Source organism: Lissotriton helveticus, chromosome 8 (assembly GCF_964261635.1).
Source record: "Lissotriton helveticus chromosome 8, aLisHel1.1, whole genome shotgun sequence".
NCBI classification, from domain to species: Eukaryota; Metazoa; Chordata; class Amphibia; order Caudata; family Salamandridae; genus Lissotriton; species Lissotriton helveticus.
This window is the reverse complement of record NC_136069.1, coordinates 153,123,893-153,141,453: the sequence shown is the minus strand read 5'-3', so window position 1 is coordinate 153,141,453 and position 17,561 is coordinate 153,123,893. Positions and strand designations below refer to the sequence as shown.

The window sequence follows — 17,561 nt, the reverse complement described above, 5'->3', positions numbered from 1 at the left end:
ATCTCATTTGACATTACTGATCACATCACTGATGACATCATTCATGTGATAATACGATGAACCTCTTCAGACTCTAATATAACCTTAGATACACTCAGTGTAAACAGACACTCACAGACTGTCACTCATCCATGGAGTTACTCACACACCTAGTCAGTCATGCAAAGAATCAATCACACCTCCATTTCCTCAACTATACAGTTATACACACCTTACTTATTCGAACATATACTAACACATATTTACTCTCTTATACAATCCCTGATACAAGTTCACAATGATCCATACAGCCACTCACACATTCACTGGCTCTTATGCATAGTTATTTATATATGTCAACTCTCACATGTACTGTGTTTTACATATGTACTTACTTTGACATGTAGCACTTAGATATCCATTCACTCACCAATACACTCATGCACACAGTCAACCGCCCATACAGGTGTTTCCACATGCAGTTTTGAACCCATACATCTAGTGAATCAACTGCTCACACATCTATGCACAGAGTTATACACCTCCCAGCCACCCACACACACACTCAGTCTCCCATACAAATACCTAGGCAATCAACCAATAACCCATATAGTTACTCATATAGCTACTGATCAACACATGCAGCAGTTTACAGAACAACAGACATAATGATGCACAAATTAAGACAGTTTAGTCACTAACCCATGCACTCAGTGAGACACATTTAATCAGTCACTCATACAGTCAGTCATGCACCTAATAAATCCTTCATCCAGACACTTATAAATCCACTCATTCTTCAATATGTAAGACATATTTTAACTTTACAGAAACATACAGTCACTGGATGTTGTCATCAGTGATGTCATCAGTGATGTCATTTGAGATGTCATCAGTGATGTCATCAGTGATGTTACTGACCATGTCATGAATGATGTAATATGTGACATGATCAGCAGTGGATTGCGGGTGCGCGATATATAGTTAGTACAACTAACTATATATGGAATTTCAATGGTTTTGTGTCAGTAAAAAAGGTTTTTTAAATGCTTATTCCTAACTATATATGGTCTATAACCTATGGTTTTTTCAGTGAATATATATATATATATATATATATATATATATATTTAGGAGGAGGAGCTACGCTGCGAAGCAAGATGGCCGCATAAGCTCCCAGCTCCGCCGACCTCCACCGGCAGCTCGGATATCCTGCTTTCTATCCTTTCCTCACGCCGGACTCCCGTGCACATGAAGTGCTCCTGACTCCTGCGGTGCAATCCCGGAATTTCCAACTTACTGGGTGACGAAGATATGTCGTGTTTTCTTCTCGGCCTACTTCAGGGCTGAAGCCGGGGCCTTGATTTCTAGCCCATCCGGGTTAGAGTTGATCAACATCGGCTGTGAGACCAGGGTTGCGGCTGGTCTTCTGAACTCGGATCATACTTGCATTTACGATTGGCTACTCAGTAACCGGCTTATGCTAAGGACACGGTACAGTGACGCAAGTGCACATCGGTAGCCACGGTCGGGGGTCCGACGCCCGGAGACCCTGCTGGGGGGGCCGGGGTTGATGGGCTTGGGCCCCGCAAGTGGCAAAGGTGTCGATATTTCCAGTTTTGAGAGCGCCCACTGTTGTCATCGGCTCCGTGTGTGCCTGGTGCCTCGGAGTTGTTCCTCTCCGGGGTTCGAGTCCTGCTTCGTCGCTTCGCGGGAGGTGATGGAGGGGACGGACGGCACACCAACGTTGAGGTCCGTAATGGCCGCCATTGGGGCACTCCACTCTCAAATCACCGTCATGTACCATCAGTGGTCTGTAACGCCGGGCAACGTCTGTCTGAGACCGGACGACGACACTCTGACATGCTATCAGCAAACTGTGGTTCCCGTGGAGTACTCTGCCTACCATTTTGAGGTCCCCGTGTGGAAGCCTGATTCAGCCCGCTTTGATGACTCTGGCTTCATAGATAGCGCACCTATGATCATCGTCAGCTTTCCCTGCTCGGCGGAACATCGTTGCTAAAGGTCTTGATCACCACAAACAGTTCTTCAGTGACTATCGGAGAGGTTTGCCATTCTTCTTCACTCTTCCTTGCCGGTTTTGTGGATGTTGTGAACTTCTATCCTGTCTTCGATCCGATTTCATTGACTTGAACTTTTATGAACGCTTCAATTTCCTCATGGTGACTGTGGCCTGGGCCACAAGGGCTCTCATAAAGAACCGTACTGGCCAGGGTTGACTTTGACTTTTAGGGTTTGCTAATTTACGTGATATGTGCCGGGATTGTACCTTATCGTGTAACGGGAGTCGGGTGGTTTTGTTGATGTCCTCCCCAGGCTGGGGTTTAATACTTTGCTTCAAACAGTGGATAAGACGTCTTGGGGAGGTCGCTGATGGCGGGGGGGTGAGGGAGCCCGGGAGTGTGTTTTTTGTTCTCCTCCTCCGCTTTTCTTTTCCTTCCTCTAGGGCGAGTTCCGGGGCGACAGGCACGCTGTTAGTGGGGTAGGACGTAGCCATTACAGGGGTGCAGGGTGGGGTGATACAGGGGTTTTTTGTTATTTTAGTTTGTTTTGTTCTATGGTCCCTTTCTTTCCTTTCTTTCTTTTCAGGGTGGTTGACTGTTTATCCTTCAGTTACTTCTTACTCTATTGGGCGTCTATACTAGCTTTTACTTTACTGTCTCCTAAGAGTGGGTTTTCTGGATGGTACTCGCACTAGATTGCTCGCTAATAGATTATCCTTTACTCCTTGTCTGCCTCTGCTAGGCGTTGCGTTACTACGGCTATATTATTCGTTACCTTCTATTGACTGCAGTGCGAGGTATATCCCCCATTTCTAATTGCTCCTTCTTATATGGTGTGACGCCTCTTATAGTAATGCCACTACTGCTTCTTCAAAAAAGAAAAAAAGAAACCTCTGTATTATCCTGTTTATTGATATCGCATTCTACCATACGCTGTAACTTGCATCACAGCTGGTGCCAGGGCTGTTGACTGATAAGTAAATTTCCTATTTGATTTGCTGAGTTTACGGCCGGCCCCTGTGGTTGTAGGCCTGTGCTTGTAATACTTTTGAATGCTTCAATAAAGGTTTAAAATATATATATATATATATATATTTAACAAACGTATGTATAAAAGTGTATAACTCATTTTGCGTATTTGTACTGTTAACTGTCACAAGACATACAAGATGTTTACTATGTCTATAGGCAAGTGACTATTCGAAAGGTGGAGCTTATGCTACTCACTAAGCATTATAAAAACAAAAAAGTTGCTCTAGTTCGTTGCATGTGAACAAGGGCTCTTGAAGCCCGAAACGCGTATTGCCCTCCTGTTTTACCAGCTTGACACTGCAATAAAATAGGAACCTGTGAATTCTGTGGTCCTTCTCCTACCTTGCCTGCCTCGCCGTTCCAGTGTGGATCTGGAAGGGGCGTTTGTGGAGTTCAAAGATATATATATATATATATATATATATACATACATACATACATACATACATACATACATACATACATATATATATATATATATATATAAATATATATATATATATATATATATATATATATATATATATATATATATATATATATATATATTCAGCATAAAGACGTCCGGCAGCGGTCCGGCAGCAGAAGAAGACGAGGCACACCCTTTTTTTTTGTTTGTTTTTTAGTGTTCAGTGATTTATTTAGCTCACCACCACTCCACCACGGCGCGTTTCAGTGCCCGAAGCACCTTGATCACATGACAACGTCTTGGGGCGGACGTGCTCCTTTTAAAGTTCTCACAGCCAGTAATTACGTGCCAAATGACAATGAACATAAAAAACATACTGTTATTGTTGCCTAACTGCTTAAATGCAGTTACGTTCTGTTGTCTTTCATTAACCCTTAATGGTCAAAAAGATCTCAGGAACTGCGGTACGATGTTTAACAAACCAGATTGTGATATACATTAGGTATAAATTAATACATAAATATAAATATAAATACATACATCTATTAGACTCAATTTATCTATATACACCTAAAGCAGCAGATAACGGAAAAGCACTGTGCAAATATTGCAATATACAAATTATACAAATACTTCAAATAAATATTTGTTAAAAATTTGTTGAATATAAAAATTATCAAAATATAAATATACAATCGCACTAAGAAATATTATCATTCTTTCATAGCTTATCCTATACTGTACTCTAGATGGTGTAAGTCATCTAGTACTGCTTTCTCTTATCGCAGTTCATAACTAACCCTGAGTTCCTATAGTTGTACCCCAATGGGCTGTAAACATTGCAGTATAATTCCAACGGACATATGTGCAAATTCGGCAAATAAATAATGGCTAAAAACAGTTACGTGCAACCCTGTGTTACTTCAAATGTGAATATGATTTGGTTAAAAATTTGTGAATGAGGCAGCTACCATGTTGGTATATATACACCCATTTGTTTGCATATTATATTTCATATGTAAGTGTGGCAATCTTCCCCCGCATTCAGCCCATTGGGATTCTTGGTATCGAGTAGGATAATGTGTCGTGTTTCTAGTGGGGTGGGACCGTGTCTATAACAAAGTACCGCAAATCTGACGCTTTTTTGTCATGTGCCTCACCACCAGGTACGCAGAGTCGCCGTTGGTAATGGCCCTAAGGTGCTGGAGTATACGTTTGTACACCTGTGGCCTCGTGCTGCCTACATAGCGTAGGCCACAGGGACACTCCAGCACGTACACTGCGTACTCGGTGCGGCACGTCAGTTTGTACTTGATGGTGGTAGGTATGCTGTTAAATGGCGTGGAATACTCTGTTCTGCTTACTCCATTCTTGCAAGCTTTGCAAGATGAGCAACGCAGGAATCCCTTACTTGTGTATCACCACACGCCCTTAGTCCTCATCTCTGGGCTGCTTGATACCAGGCAATTGCCTAGTGTTCTTGCGCGTTTATAGGCTATCTTAGGTGCCCCAACGATCTCTTTGCCCAATACTGGATCACTCATAATCAGTGACCAGTTGCGCTTAACAATATTTCTTATGGTACGATGTTGGTTGCTAAAAGTGAGAATCAATCGAGTTTCGCTTTCAGTTTTGCGCGTATCTGTCTTCTTGGCAATCCATGTTGCTGGCTGTAAGATGTCTGAGTCAATTGGTGTTATCGATAGAAGGGATGCCCTATCGTGTGTATTGGCTCAGTTCATGGCTCTCTTTATGACCTCGCTGTTATAACCCCTCTGTCTGAATCTGTTACTGCATTGTAGTTGAGCTGCTTTGCAGTCTGCTTCCGTGCTGCAGATCCGTCTTATACGGAGCATTTCACCGTAAGGTATGCTCCTTATAAGATGGGCAGGATGATGGCTACCTGGATGGAGAACACTATTGCCAGCTGTTAAATTCCTGTACAGCTTGGTTTCCAGTCTGCCATCTCTTACAAAAACCTCTACATCCAAGAAGCATATAGATGTGTCACTTATCTGGCTGGTGAACTGTAGATTCAACCCGTTGTCATTTAGTTTGTCAATAAAATCTGCCGCCTCTTGTGCAGAGCCATCCCAAATTACAAAAATTTCATCTATGTACCTTAACCACTTGACTATTTTAGTAGAAAATTTTGGTATCTGCAAATTTGAGCGAAAGGACCAGCTCCTCCCAGTAGCCCATGTGCAAACAGGCATAACTGGGAGAGAAGCAGGCCCCCATCGCGACAAAAGGAATCGAGCAAAATCAGTAGGCCACTAATGGGATCTCTTTTTGACCTCGCTAAAATAGAAACATTAGGAACAACCACTCATGACAAATACGAAACTAGTGAGATGAACTGAACTCCACACCATGATGGCTGCAATACAGCTCGGCTCCGCCACCCACCCCGCCCAAAATAACGATAAAGAGCGGCAGCCATGATTGCTCGCGGAATGGCCACGACGGAGCTACGAAATGGTGGTGCTCTCATGCTAACCCCAGCTTCAGTCTGAAACATCCAGAAACACTGTAGACTACCAATTCGATCAGTTCCGGTAGCGCCCCAACGTAACCCGGTAGAGAAGAACTAGCCCTCCCCTCTTTGACTGATGGTTCTTGTTGCCTGTCCCTTCTGTTGTCATTTAACAGAACTATTTAGCCTGCTGAAAGGGGTTGTGTTCCGACCGCTGGTTGGTGGAGACATTTTGACTATATTCTGGACCTGCGTTGTCGCGTAATGCGTCATATGACGCGCCGCGTTAGCGCATCCGGAAGTCATCCGGGGCGCGACGCGCAGCGCGTAACGTAAGCATAACAGGTCATGTGACTTGTTAATAAAACTTTTCATTGGTTCATTTTACTTTTCTTATTCTAATGATGAAAGGCTTGGTCATATGACCTAAAAATTACGCTTTTTATTACTTCCGAACATTATTTTTTCTTAAATATATGTTATAATGTTCCAGGCTAATGTACTTTCCCGGAAAATGTACAACTGTCCTGCAAGTAAAATATATTCTTTTTTCGAGAAAAAGGGCGTTTCTTCGTCCCATGACGGAGCCGTTGAGCAAAAGAGGGTCGACCTGCTGTCTTAGTCGCCGATACGCCTGAATATGAGATTCTTATCGATCACTTTATGTTGCAGGAGTAGAAAACACAACAGCCCTTGACCATTTATCTTTACTGCGTACCTGCGTATTATACCTTTTACCCTTTATGTAATTGGTCTGCTTTATTTCACTTGCCTTTTAATGATTCTAAAACAGTGACTATTATTAAAAACTTTACCAATGTATATACTACTACCATGTTTTCTTTTAAAAACCTTTATTGTGAAAATTTCATTATACAAATACGAGCCTATAACCACGTGGGCCGGCCACGGAGCAAACTGTAATCGTATATGATGAGTAGACATTTACACTGTAGAGGAACGTAACGGGCGGGCCATTAGGTTGCAAGAACTAAGGTGTCTAACAGTTGCGGAATCGGTGGACGTACATTTTATAAGTAAAATACGACAGGGCCAGTTACAATAAAATTATCTAGATATACATTTGCGGGCAAGTACCATGGGTGACGTTAATTCGAACTTTCAATAGTACAGTAATCAATAACACATCAGAACTTAATATCAATAGAGATGTCGAAATATTCAATCTATTCTCGTCCCCGCCCGCCATGTGCTTTAAAACTGCATACGTATCTCGTGATATCAAGGTTGTGCAACCAGTACACAACAAGGAGTTACGAGTCCCATTTATTCCGGCGCCATTTTGGGCGAGGACGGGCAGGTCCAGGATATAGTCAAAATGTCTCCACCAACCATCGACTATGATGATGTTCATATGCTGTATTTATTAGAGTAACACTCATCTGTCCACATGAAATTGATTTGCCACAATCTAAACATATCATTTTAATCTTTCCAAAGTTCTTCTAAATATTTGGGACCGTTTCCCTTGCCTCTGATGCTGTCAGTGCCACTTCTTTGATGAATGTACTGGCAGGTCGGGGGTTCTCCTCCAAATCTCTCTTTTATGCAGCACTATAATTAATTGGTGCCACCTCTCCATATGACGATGCATGGTATAGTTACCATAACTATATTTTTTTTCGGTTCCTCTGGAGAGTACATCGTGGCAGATGAAGCGTGTAACGTACCGGGCATTTACCTTTTTTTGCATGTAGAGGAAAGGAAAAAAAATTCGAGCGTCCGAGTTCTAAGGTGTCCCAGGGCCATTTTAGTGGACCAGGCCCAAATCCAAAGAACAGGCCGCCATTTTGAGAGTCCTGTTGCAGCCGCCTGTCGCTGTAGCATCAAGAGCGGCCGAAACTCAGCTAAATGGCAACTGAAACGGTAAAGGGGCGCCCCACTACAGCAGACGAGCCTCCACCTAGGAAGGCCCGTTCACGCCGCCTCCCCCCCCCCTTCGGGCACCCCACGCCGTTATTCGGAGCAGTATTGTAGGATGGCCACACCAGTGCGGCAACTTGCTGGACATCACCTCGGTGGTAACCGAATCTCAGCGCCTTGTGGTGTCTTCTATTCAGAAAATATTGTTGCGCTGCCTTTGGCCCCATTCGCACATCGGTCCGCTACTGATGCCATCTCACAGGCTAATGGGGCGCCCCACGCCGACTTTCAGCATTGTAGGATGGCCACACCAGTACAGCAACTTGCTAGACACCACCTCGGTGCCATCCGGATCTTGGCATCTCAGCGCCTAGTGGTGTCTTCTATTCAGAAAATATTGTTGCGCTGCCTTTGGCCCCATTCGCACATCGGTCCGCTACTGACACCATCTCACAGGCCAACAGGGCGCCCCACGACGACTTTTACCATTGTAGGATGGCCACACCAGTGCGGCAACTTGCTAGACACCACCTCGGTGCCATCCGGATCTTGGCTTCTCAGCGCCTTGTGGTGTCTTCTATTCAGAAAATATTGTTGCGCTGCCTTTGGCCCCATTCGCACATCGGTCCGCTACTGACGCCATCTCACAGGCCAACGGGGCGCCCCACGCCGACTTTCAACATTGTAGGATGGCCACACCAGTGCGACAACTTGCTAGACACCACCTCGCTGCCATCCGGATCTTGGCATCTCAGCGCCCAGTGGTGTCTTCTATTCGGAAAATATTGTTGCGCTGCCTTTGGCCCCATTCGCACATCGGTCCGCTACTGACGCCATCTCACAGGCCAACGGGGCGCCCCACGCCGACTTTCAACATTGTAGGATGGCCACACCAGTGCGGCAACTTACTAGACACCACCTCGGTGGCATCCGGATCTTGGCGCGTTGTGCTGCCTTCGGCCTATTCGCACATCGGTCCGCTACTGACGCGAACACACAGGCCAACGGGGCGCCCCACGCCGACTTTCAGCATTGTAGGATGGCCACATCAGTGCTTCAACTTGCTGGACACCACCTCGGTGCCATCCGGATCTTGGCATCTCAACGCCTTGTGGTGTCTTCTATTCAGAAAATATTGTTGCGCTGCCTTTGGCCCCATTCGCACATCGGTCCGCTACTGACGCCATCTGACAGGCCAACGGGGCGCCCCACGCCGACGTTCAACATTGTAGAATGGCCACACCAGTGCGACAACTTGCTAGACACCACCTCGGTGCCATCCGGATCTTGGCATCTCAGCGCCCAGTGGTGTCTTCTATTCGGAAAATATTGTTGCGCTGCCTTTGGCCCCATTCGCACATCGGTCCGCTACTGATGCCATCTCACAGGCCAACGGGGCGCCCCACGCCGACTTTCAACATTGTAGGATGGCCACACCAGTGCGGCAACTTACTAGACACCACCTCGGTGCCATCCGGATCTTGGCGCGTTGTGCTGCCTTCGGCCTATTCGCACATCGGTCCGCTACTGACGCGAACTCACAGGCCAACGGGGCGCCCCACGCCGACTTTCAGCATTGTAGGATGGCCACACCAGTGCTGCAACTTGCTGGACACCACCTCGGTGCCATCCGGATCTTGGCGCGTTGTGTTGCCTTCGGCCTATTCGCACATCGGTCCGCTACTGACGCCGCCTCACGTGCCAATGTATTTTCTCCGCATTTTATACCCTATGCCGCATAACAGGTCATGTGACTTGTTTATAAAACTTTTCATTGGTTCATTTACTTTTGGTTTCCTAATGATGGAAGGCTTGATCATATGACCTAAAAATAACACTTTTCATTGGATGAAAACTTTTTTTTTTCCCAAACGATGAAAGCCCCACCTTGTTTCTGGATGTTTCAGACTGAAGCTGGCGTCAGCATGAAAGCACCACCATCTCGTGGCTCCGTCGTGGTCATTCCGCGAGTAATCATGGCAGCCGCTCCCCACCAGAAGCCTGCAGGAGTCGGGGGCCCCCAAAACTTTTGTTGAATCCTCAAGGCGGAGGGGACGCTTTCGAGAATGGGGTCCAAGACCTAGCAGACAAGCGTCCGATTTCCAAGGTGTCCCAGGGCCATTTCAGTGGACCAGGCCCCTTAAAGGAAAGAGCCTGCCGCCATTTTGAGAGTCCTGTGACAGCCGCCTATCGCTGCACCGCAAGAGTGGGCGCAACTCAGCTGAATTGCGGCTTTTGACACAGTGGACCAAAAGCGGACGGAATGGCAACTGAAACGGTAAAGGGGCGCCCCACTACAACAGACGAGACTCCACCTGGAGAGGCCCGTTCACGCCGCATCCCCCCCCCCCCCGGGGCGCCCCACGCCGTTATTCGGAGGGCGGCAACTTACTGGACATCACCTTGGTGCCATCGTTCTGCTGCCTTGGAACTATTCGCACAACAGACCGCTACTGATGACCCACCCCCCGCGATGCCCCACGCCGGATACCAAAATCAGTGCGGCACCCAGGCAACATCACCTGGACGTTGTGCTGCGTTGGGACTATTCGCACAACCGACGGCTACTTCCTTCTTTTTCCCTGAAAATGTTTTTACTGTTTTTGTTTTGTTGTATATATTTATAAGTTATTAAAGTTTTATAATCCCACTACTTTGTTGGAGTGCTATATATTTTTAATGTGACACATAATTGTAAAAACTTTGATGTACAAAGAGTCATCCCTGGAATCTTCCGCTTCAGGCTCGGTCCCCTCCCCAATCACAATACAGGATGGTTTTCAGATAGTAGGAACGCGTGTGCTGTGACGGATCTCATCGAGTGTGGGCCTTGATCTACTATAACTCCTTTGAAGAGGGGTGATTCTTTACAGCTGGGGCCATAAACTACATCTGCAGGGCTAGCTGATAGCCTAGGACCGGCCTGGACAATCGGACACAGAGGAAAAGGAGTGTCAGAGGGTGCGGTAGTGAATAGGGCGAAAGGGAGGTGTCGGGCGGGCACATGGTGTGATTCTCAGGGAAGAGCAGCGCAGATGGGGGGAGGTTTATTACCCATGCATAAGACAGAGAGCGGGGGTGACCAGTGCCTGGGGTAGATGCTTGCGAGGGTGGGGAGCCATGCTAAGGATCGACAGCGTGCAGAGAGTGGGTCTTGTCAAGGCATCTAAAATGACTGCCGTGCACGACAAAAGTGTGGCATTTGAAAAAAGGCAAGATGGCGCAGACAATGTTTTTCAACACTTCCTGATTTCCTTCGAATCGAACGTTAACAGACGTTGGGGCATATTACCAAAGTTAAGCGATATTTATCCCTAACGATGCTTAGCAACGAATTTTTTACCGCTAAGCATCGTCAGAAATTATCGCAGATAAACCTTGCTATTATCAAGGTTTATCGCAAATGCGATAAAAAACGACCGCAATGCATTAATATCGCTGAAAAGTCAGCGATATTCATGCATTACCGAGCTAATGCTCTTAGCCATGTTATCCACCTCCCATTGGATAACATGGCTAAGAACTGCTCAGGGCAGGTGGTAGCTTTTGGAGATATTCGCGCTTAGCGCGAATATCTCCAAAAGTTGGTAATAGGAGATAGCGATGTTAGCGACTGTTTCCAGTCGCTAACATCTTGGCATGCCCACTTTGCATGTCATTAGTGATAAATATCACTGACATACAAAGTGGGGCCCAAGATGGTCGCTATCTCCTACTAGCGGTCGCTAACTGGTGTTAGCAACAGCTAGGTAATACAGAGATAATTTTATCTCCGCGAAGCGGAGCGCTGTTACAGATATATATCTTTTTTTGAACGTTAATTTCTCAAAATCCACTGAAGTACATATATTGAGACCTAGCAAAGGCACATCGGGCTACCAGTCCCTACAATTTTGCCAAGTTTCGTGCAAATCCATTCAGCCGTTCGATTATTATTATTTATTTATTTTTTGCCCCGCGGGGCCCTTTTAAAACCTCCACATCAAACCTAAGAGGTCAAGGAGGATCTACTATGCCCCCTTATGGTTATTTGCCCCTTCGCTTTGGCCTCCTCTTGTCTCTCGATCCTACCGAGAGACAAGATGGCGGCCGCTACGGACTGTTTGCAATGTTTACAGACGTCGGAGAACCAATCAGCTTCGCAAAGCTCCGTTACGCGAAAAGTACGCGAAGCGGAGCGCTGTTACAGATATATATCTTTTTTTGAACGTTAATTTCTCAAAATCCACTGGAGCACATATATTGAGACCTAGCAAAGGCACATCGGCCTACCAGTCCCTAATATTTTGCCAAGTTTCGTGCAAATCCATTCAGCCGTTCGATTATTATTATTTTTATTTTTTTTTGCCCCGCGGGGCCCTTTTAAAACCTCCACATCAAACCTAGGGGGTCAGGGAGGATCTACTATGCCCCCTTATGGTCATTTGCCCCTTCGCTTTGGCCTCCTCTTGTCTCTCGATCCTACCGAGAGACAAGATGGCGGCCGCTACGGACTGTTTGGAATGTTTACAGACGCCGGAGAACCAATCAGCTTCGCTTCACAAAGTTCCGTAACGCGAAAAGTACGCGAACTGGAGCGCTGCCCGGTCCGCTGTTACAGATATATATCTTTTTTTGAACGTTAATTTCTCAAAATCCACTGGAGCACATATATTGAGACCTAGCAAAGGCACATCGGCCTACCAGTCCCTAATATTTTGCCAAGTTTCGTGCAAATCCATTCAGCCGTTCGATTATTATTATTTCTATTTTTTTTTGCCCCGCGGGGCCCTTTTAAAACCTCCACATCAAACCTAGGGGGTCAGGGAGGATCTACTATGCCCCCTTATGGTCATTTGCCCCTTCGCTTTGGCCTCCTCTTGTCTCTCGATCCTACCGAGAGACAAGATGGCGGCCGCTACGGACTGTTTGGAATGTTTACAGACGCCGGAGAACCAATCAGCTTCGCTTCACAAAGTTCCGTAACGCGAAAAGTACGCGAACTGGAGCGCTGCCCGGTCCGCTGTTACAGATATATATCTTTTTTTTAACGTTAATTTCTCAAAATCCACTGGAGCACATATATTGAGACCTAGCAAAGGCACATCGGGCTACCAGTCCCTACAATTTTGCCAAGTTTCGTGCAAATCCATTCAGCCGTTCGGGCTAAAAGTGAGGCCAACCGCCCTATGGAAAACTCAATGTTAAAAACACGTTTTGGGACCCCCCTTTTTTCTCGGCCCCCCCTTGACGAAACCCCCCCCAAACTTTCAGGGGCTGCTCAGAAACAAAATGTTCCATTTTCCTGAAAATTTCAGCCAATTCCGTCCACAAACGCCAAAGTTATTAGACATAGAATTTTCAAAAATCCCATAGAGAAAAAATCCTAACTATATATACCTACTGGCGACCGCCAGTAGGTAATATATATATATATATATATATATATATCCAAGTGAGATGGCCCAGGGAAGGGGCTTCCGAGTGCTCTCCTTGCGGTGCGTTACGAGTGCAGCAGGGCCCTGCCGCTATTAATCAGCTCCGTTTTTCTGCCGAAGGCAGAATGTCTCGCGCACTCCCAGCTTTGAGCAGATAAGACCATAAATCCAAATCAATGTAGAAGTTGTTTTTATTCCATTACAGCTCGTTAACCAGCACACTGCTCGATGCGTTTCGCGGCACCAAGCCGCTTTTTCACGAGACTTAAATGTTACATAGGTTTATGTTACTGTTCATGTTTAAATAAAGTGTTGCAACACAAAAAAAAAAAACACAGGGAGGGGCGAAACTAAACTTAGTGAAAGTAAAAGGGGACTGTTTTCAACCACAGGAAGCCCCTAGGTCTCAGGACTTCCTTTCCCCAGAACCGCTATGCATCCTGGTATATGTAGTTCCAAACTGTAATTTCATCACTTTTTGAGCAAAAATCTGTACATTTCAATTTCTTTCGTTCTCTTATTTAGATAATTACAATCATTATCTGCAAATTAATTATTGTGTTTTGTATCACTTCCCTTTAACCCTCCAGTGGGTCTTGCTGCAATCATCATCCCTTTCTATTATCCCCTCCAGTGGGTCTTTATTTTATAAAGCGATATCTATCAATTCATTTTTGTTATTCATCACCATATGGTTATTTACAGGACACTTTGTTACGTTAGCGGTATATCCATTCTAGCAATTGTTGTGCAATGTCAAAGTAAAACAAAATGTGCAAAAGCAAATTTCAAATATATGCTTTTGAGGGCAGGAATTTTTACAGTTCAAAAATGTCTCTATATACTTTGGTATATTTCAGGGGTTATTTTTGATGGAAGAACTGGACATCAAAGGTGGTAATGAAGTTCTTCACCCTGGTTAAGCCCGAAGGGGCTCAGTGTTCGAAAGTTCAAAATGTGCTTAGATTCCTTCTGTCGTAAAGTTCTTTCACGATCACCTCCACGCGGGTGATTCGCCACCGTCTCAATGGCATAGAACTTTAACTCTTTCCAGTTACTGTTGTGTTCTTTTTCCATATGTCCTTTATATTCATTTTGTCATTTTTGAAAACATTGACAACACTGAATCGAGCCAGTTTTGTTTCACACATATTGTGGGTGTCAGCGAAAAAGACACGGGTCATAGAACCTGGGGAACGAATCCCTGACACTGTTATAACTGATAATTGACCCACAATTGAACCAGCTACAAAGAGCAAACGACCGAAATTGAACATTATCTATCTTTAAACTTGAAAGCCGTAAAAGATCCCAGCGCACTGATGGATAAGAGGGAATCTGTCAGGAATGCTGAAATTGAAAAATTCTTTGATGAGGGGACACAAGCAAATACTGATGGCACGACTGGAATCAGAAAAACAGATGTCAAAAATAGACTGATGTCCAGTTCTTCCATCAAAAATAACCAGTATAGCAGTGTGCTGGTTAACGAGCTGTAATGGAATAAAAACAACTTCTACATTGATTTGGATCTATGGTCTTATCTGCTCAAAGCTGGGAGTGCGCGAGACATTCTGCCTTCGGCAGAAAAACGGAGCTGATATATATATATATATATATATATATATATATATATATATATATATATATATATGTATATATCTATCTTTGGCATCTGTAGCATTCAACTGGATTCTACTTTGGTATGCCAGTTGTTAAACCTGTATATTTAATTTTACACATATATATATATGTATATTAGCATGCAACATTTCCCTTTTTCCTTCCACGTGTGATCCCAGTCTCAGAAGGATGACAGCAATGCTATATTGAATTTGTAAATTGCCCACAAGTCTTTCTAACAAATGAAAGTATTATGCATATTTCATGTTCTTTTCTTTAGTCCTCTGCCAAGCATGTTGATAACTCACAGAAACAACATAAATATGCACCATGCGTTCATAATTTGATTTACTGGGTAGGTGAAAATTTAGATGACTGCTAAATATTGTTTTGTACCTTTTTTTTAGATATGAACTTTTATTACCCAGCTGCCTCGTCATGACGATTCAGCGATTGAATGTAATATCGTGGCCACCTTGTTCAGCTGGAGCGTGTTCGGATCAATTAAGAAATGTACATTTAACATAATATTTCTTACTTGCAATTTGTCCATAATGCATATTTTATAGCTAGTTTTCAGTCTACAGCAATAAAATGGCAGTGCTGAGTTTCTGTATTGTAGTTTCATTTCTTAAATCATATTCTGGAAATAGTTTCTTTTTAACAGCTTTGCATTGTATTAAGCATGTTACTATTTCATATGTTCATATCCACGCAACGAAATACCAACTTGTCAGGTAACAATTGTCAGTGGATTCATATTCTTTCCAAGACTGTAGGATGATAAACACTTGCTACTGACACCTGCTGTGAACTAAAGGATATGACGTCAAAGCCCAACAAACCGAGGGCCATATTACGGCAGAGTCATGCAGTGCTTCTCAGCACAGAAACAATCTGCCGATTGGGTTTTCCTCTTTCGATGTTTGCTGAAAAATGCAGCTCACATTGCAGCTCACATTGAAACATTTTTGCAGCACACATTGAAAGAGGAAAGAAACTAGGAGCAATAAACATATTTTTCCTAGTTACGCCTCACCTGGGGTGGCAATAGTTTTTGGTGCATTCCCAGGTCTACAACTTCGGGTAAATCTGGGAATTTTCAAAATCCATGGATGCTGCATGAGAACACCCACGCAACACCTATGGAGATGCCTCCCTGGTGCAAAGCAATACAACAAAGTGATTTGCATGGCGTTGCATTACTCGAGATTTATGAAGCATTCAGCAGCACACATAGAAAGAGAAAATCACCTATATTGATTATTTTTGAGCTGGGAGGTGTCTTTTTTTGCACAAAACTAATTAGCTCTACAACTGAGACACTCCTGCACCATGGTGAAAGAGTACCTGAATTGGCACAAGCAGCCCTTTGAGCGCCAATGCAGGCAGAAACCACAAGGAGGCACTGTATCTCATAGATATGGCGCATACCTGCCCTTTTCTTTTGATGAAGGGCAACACAGCAGGAAGGCTTGCGACGCTGCCGAAAGCCAAAAAATTGGAAATGAGGCCCTTCATGTTTAAATTGCTACGATTGGTGCAAAAGCGACTCAAAGAGGCTTATAAACATGACCCTGCATATCATTGAGTTTGGTAATAGTAACACATGCTAGCTTACTGCAGTTAGAATCAGCAAAAGTGAGGTAGGGAGCACTGTTTGTCAAACAAGTTAGTTCTCTGTATACCTAATTTCTGCGAAGGCTGGAGTGAGGGCAAGGAAGATTCAAAGCTCGCAGAATTAGTTATACGCATTGCTTAAAAGCTATGAAAATGTATCTCTCAAAAACACTGCATATTTGCATTCAACAAAAAGTGATTTATTTGAATCACAAATTACAACATTGGTTATGTAACTGTGTACCTCATGTGTCACATTATCAATGTCACCATCAGTGACCTATGAAAGTAGTCCATCATCAGTGACATATTTAATTACGGACACTTTGAATACATATTTCTGGCCTTTATAAGTTTATCTCAAGCTTGTTTGTTTATTTTACATTGCTCAGGGACTCTTCAGTGTTTGGCGTTTTCCGTTTCAGGACTCTCACTGTAGACATGATCAACTGCATTTAGATTATCAAGGTGCAACAATAATTAACCACTATCATGTTAAAACAGAAATATGAATATACATTGGCATAGTTCATACAAGATTCATTGGTAACAACCTCAGGGCCATCAAACATGTGCAAATGTCCTGAGCGGGGACTATAAAGGCCCCCATGCCTGGACGCTTTTCTGTCTATTACCTGGCCATTCAAAACACTACCAAGTGCATACAGGTTGGGGAGGGGAGAGTGGGGATTGTGGGGATGTTTCCCCGGGGTTTGCTATTTGTATTCAGTATTTTTCTGCCTTTTCATCTTTCCCTCCTTACTGTATTTTTATGTTTGGCCTGTTATGCACTACAACATCTTCCACACGTTGGTCTTGCTGTGCGAACTCCTATTCCTCCTTGAGCTTACGCTGAGCTTCGAGGAGATACTCGCTCATCAAAACTCCCACTCAACATTTCCTAAACATATTTTGGTTCTTGATCGATCTTAAATCACCCACATACCAAGGTCCCTGTTCCACTTATTCATCCGCTATAACACTCTCACCCAATGACTCATAAGCTTGCAGATTATCTAAATGTTGTCTCCTTAAATGTAAAGGGCCTTAACCATACCAACAATGTAGAAACATTTTAGACTCCTTTGCCAAAACCA

General features: G+C 44.2%; 1 long non-coding RNA gene across 1 annotated transcript in view; it reads left to right on the top strand.

The window, feature by feature from the left end:
• LOC144772457 (uncharacterized) overlaps positions 1–15,503 on the top strand; it is a 65,256-nt gene extending 49,753 nt beyond the window's left edge. Inside the window, exon 4 of the long non-coding RNA XR_013599752.1 lies at positions 15,252–15,503. This is a non-coding gene — a long non-coding RNA (uncharacterized LOC144772457). The remainder of the gene's footprint in view (positions 1–15,251) is intronic.
• The last annotated feature ends 2,058 nt before the right edge of the window (positions 15,504–17,561 follow it).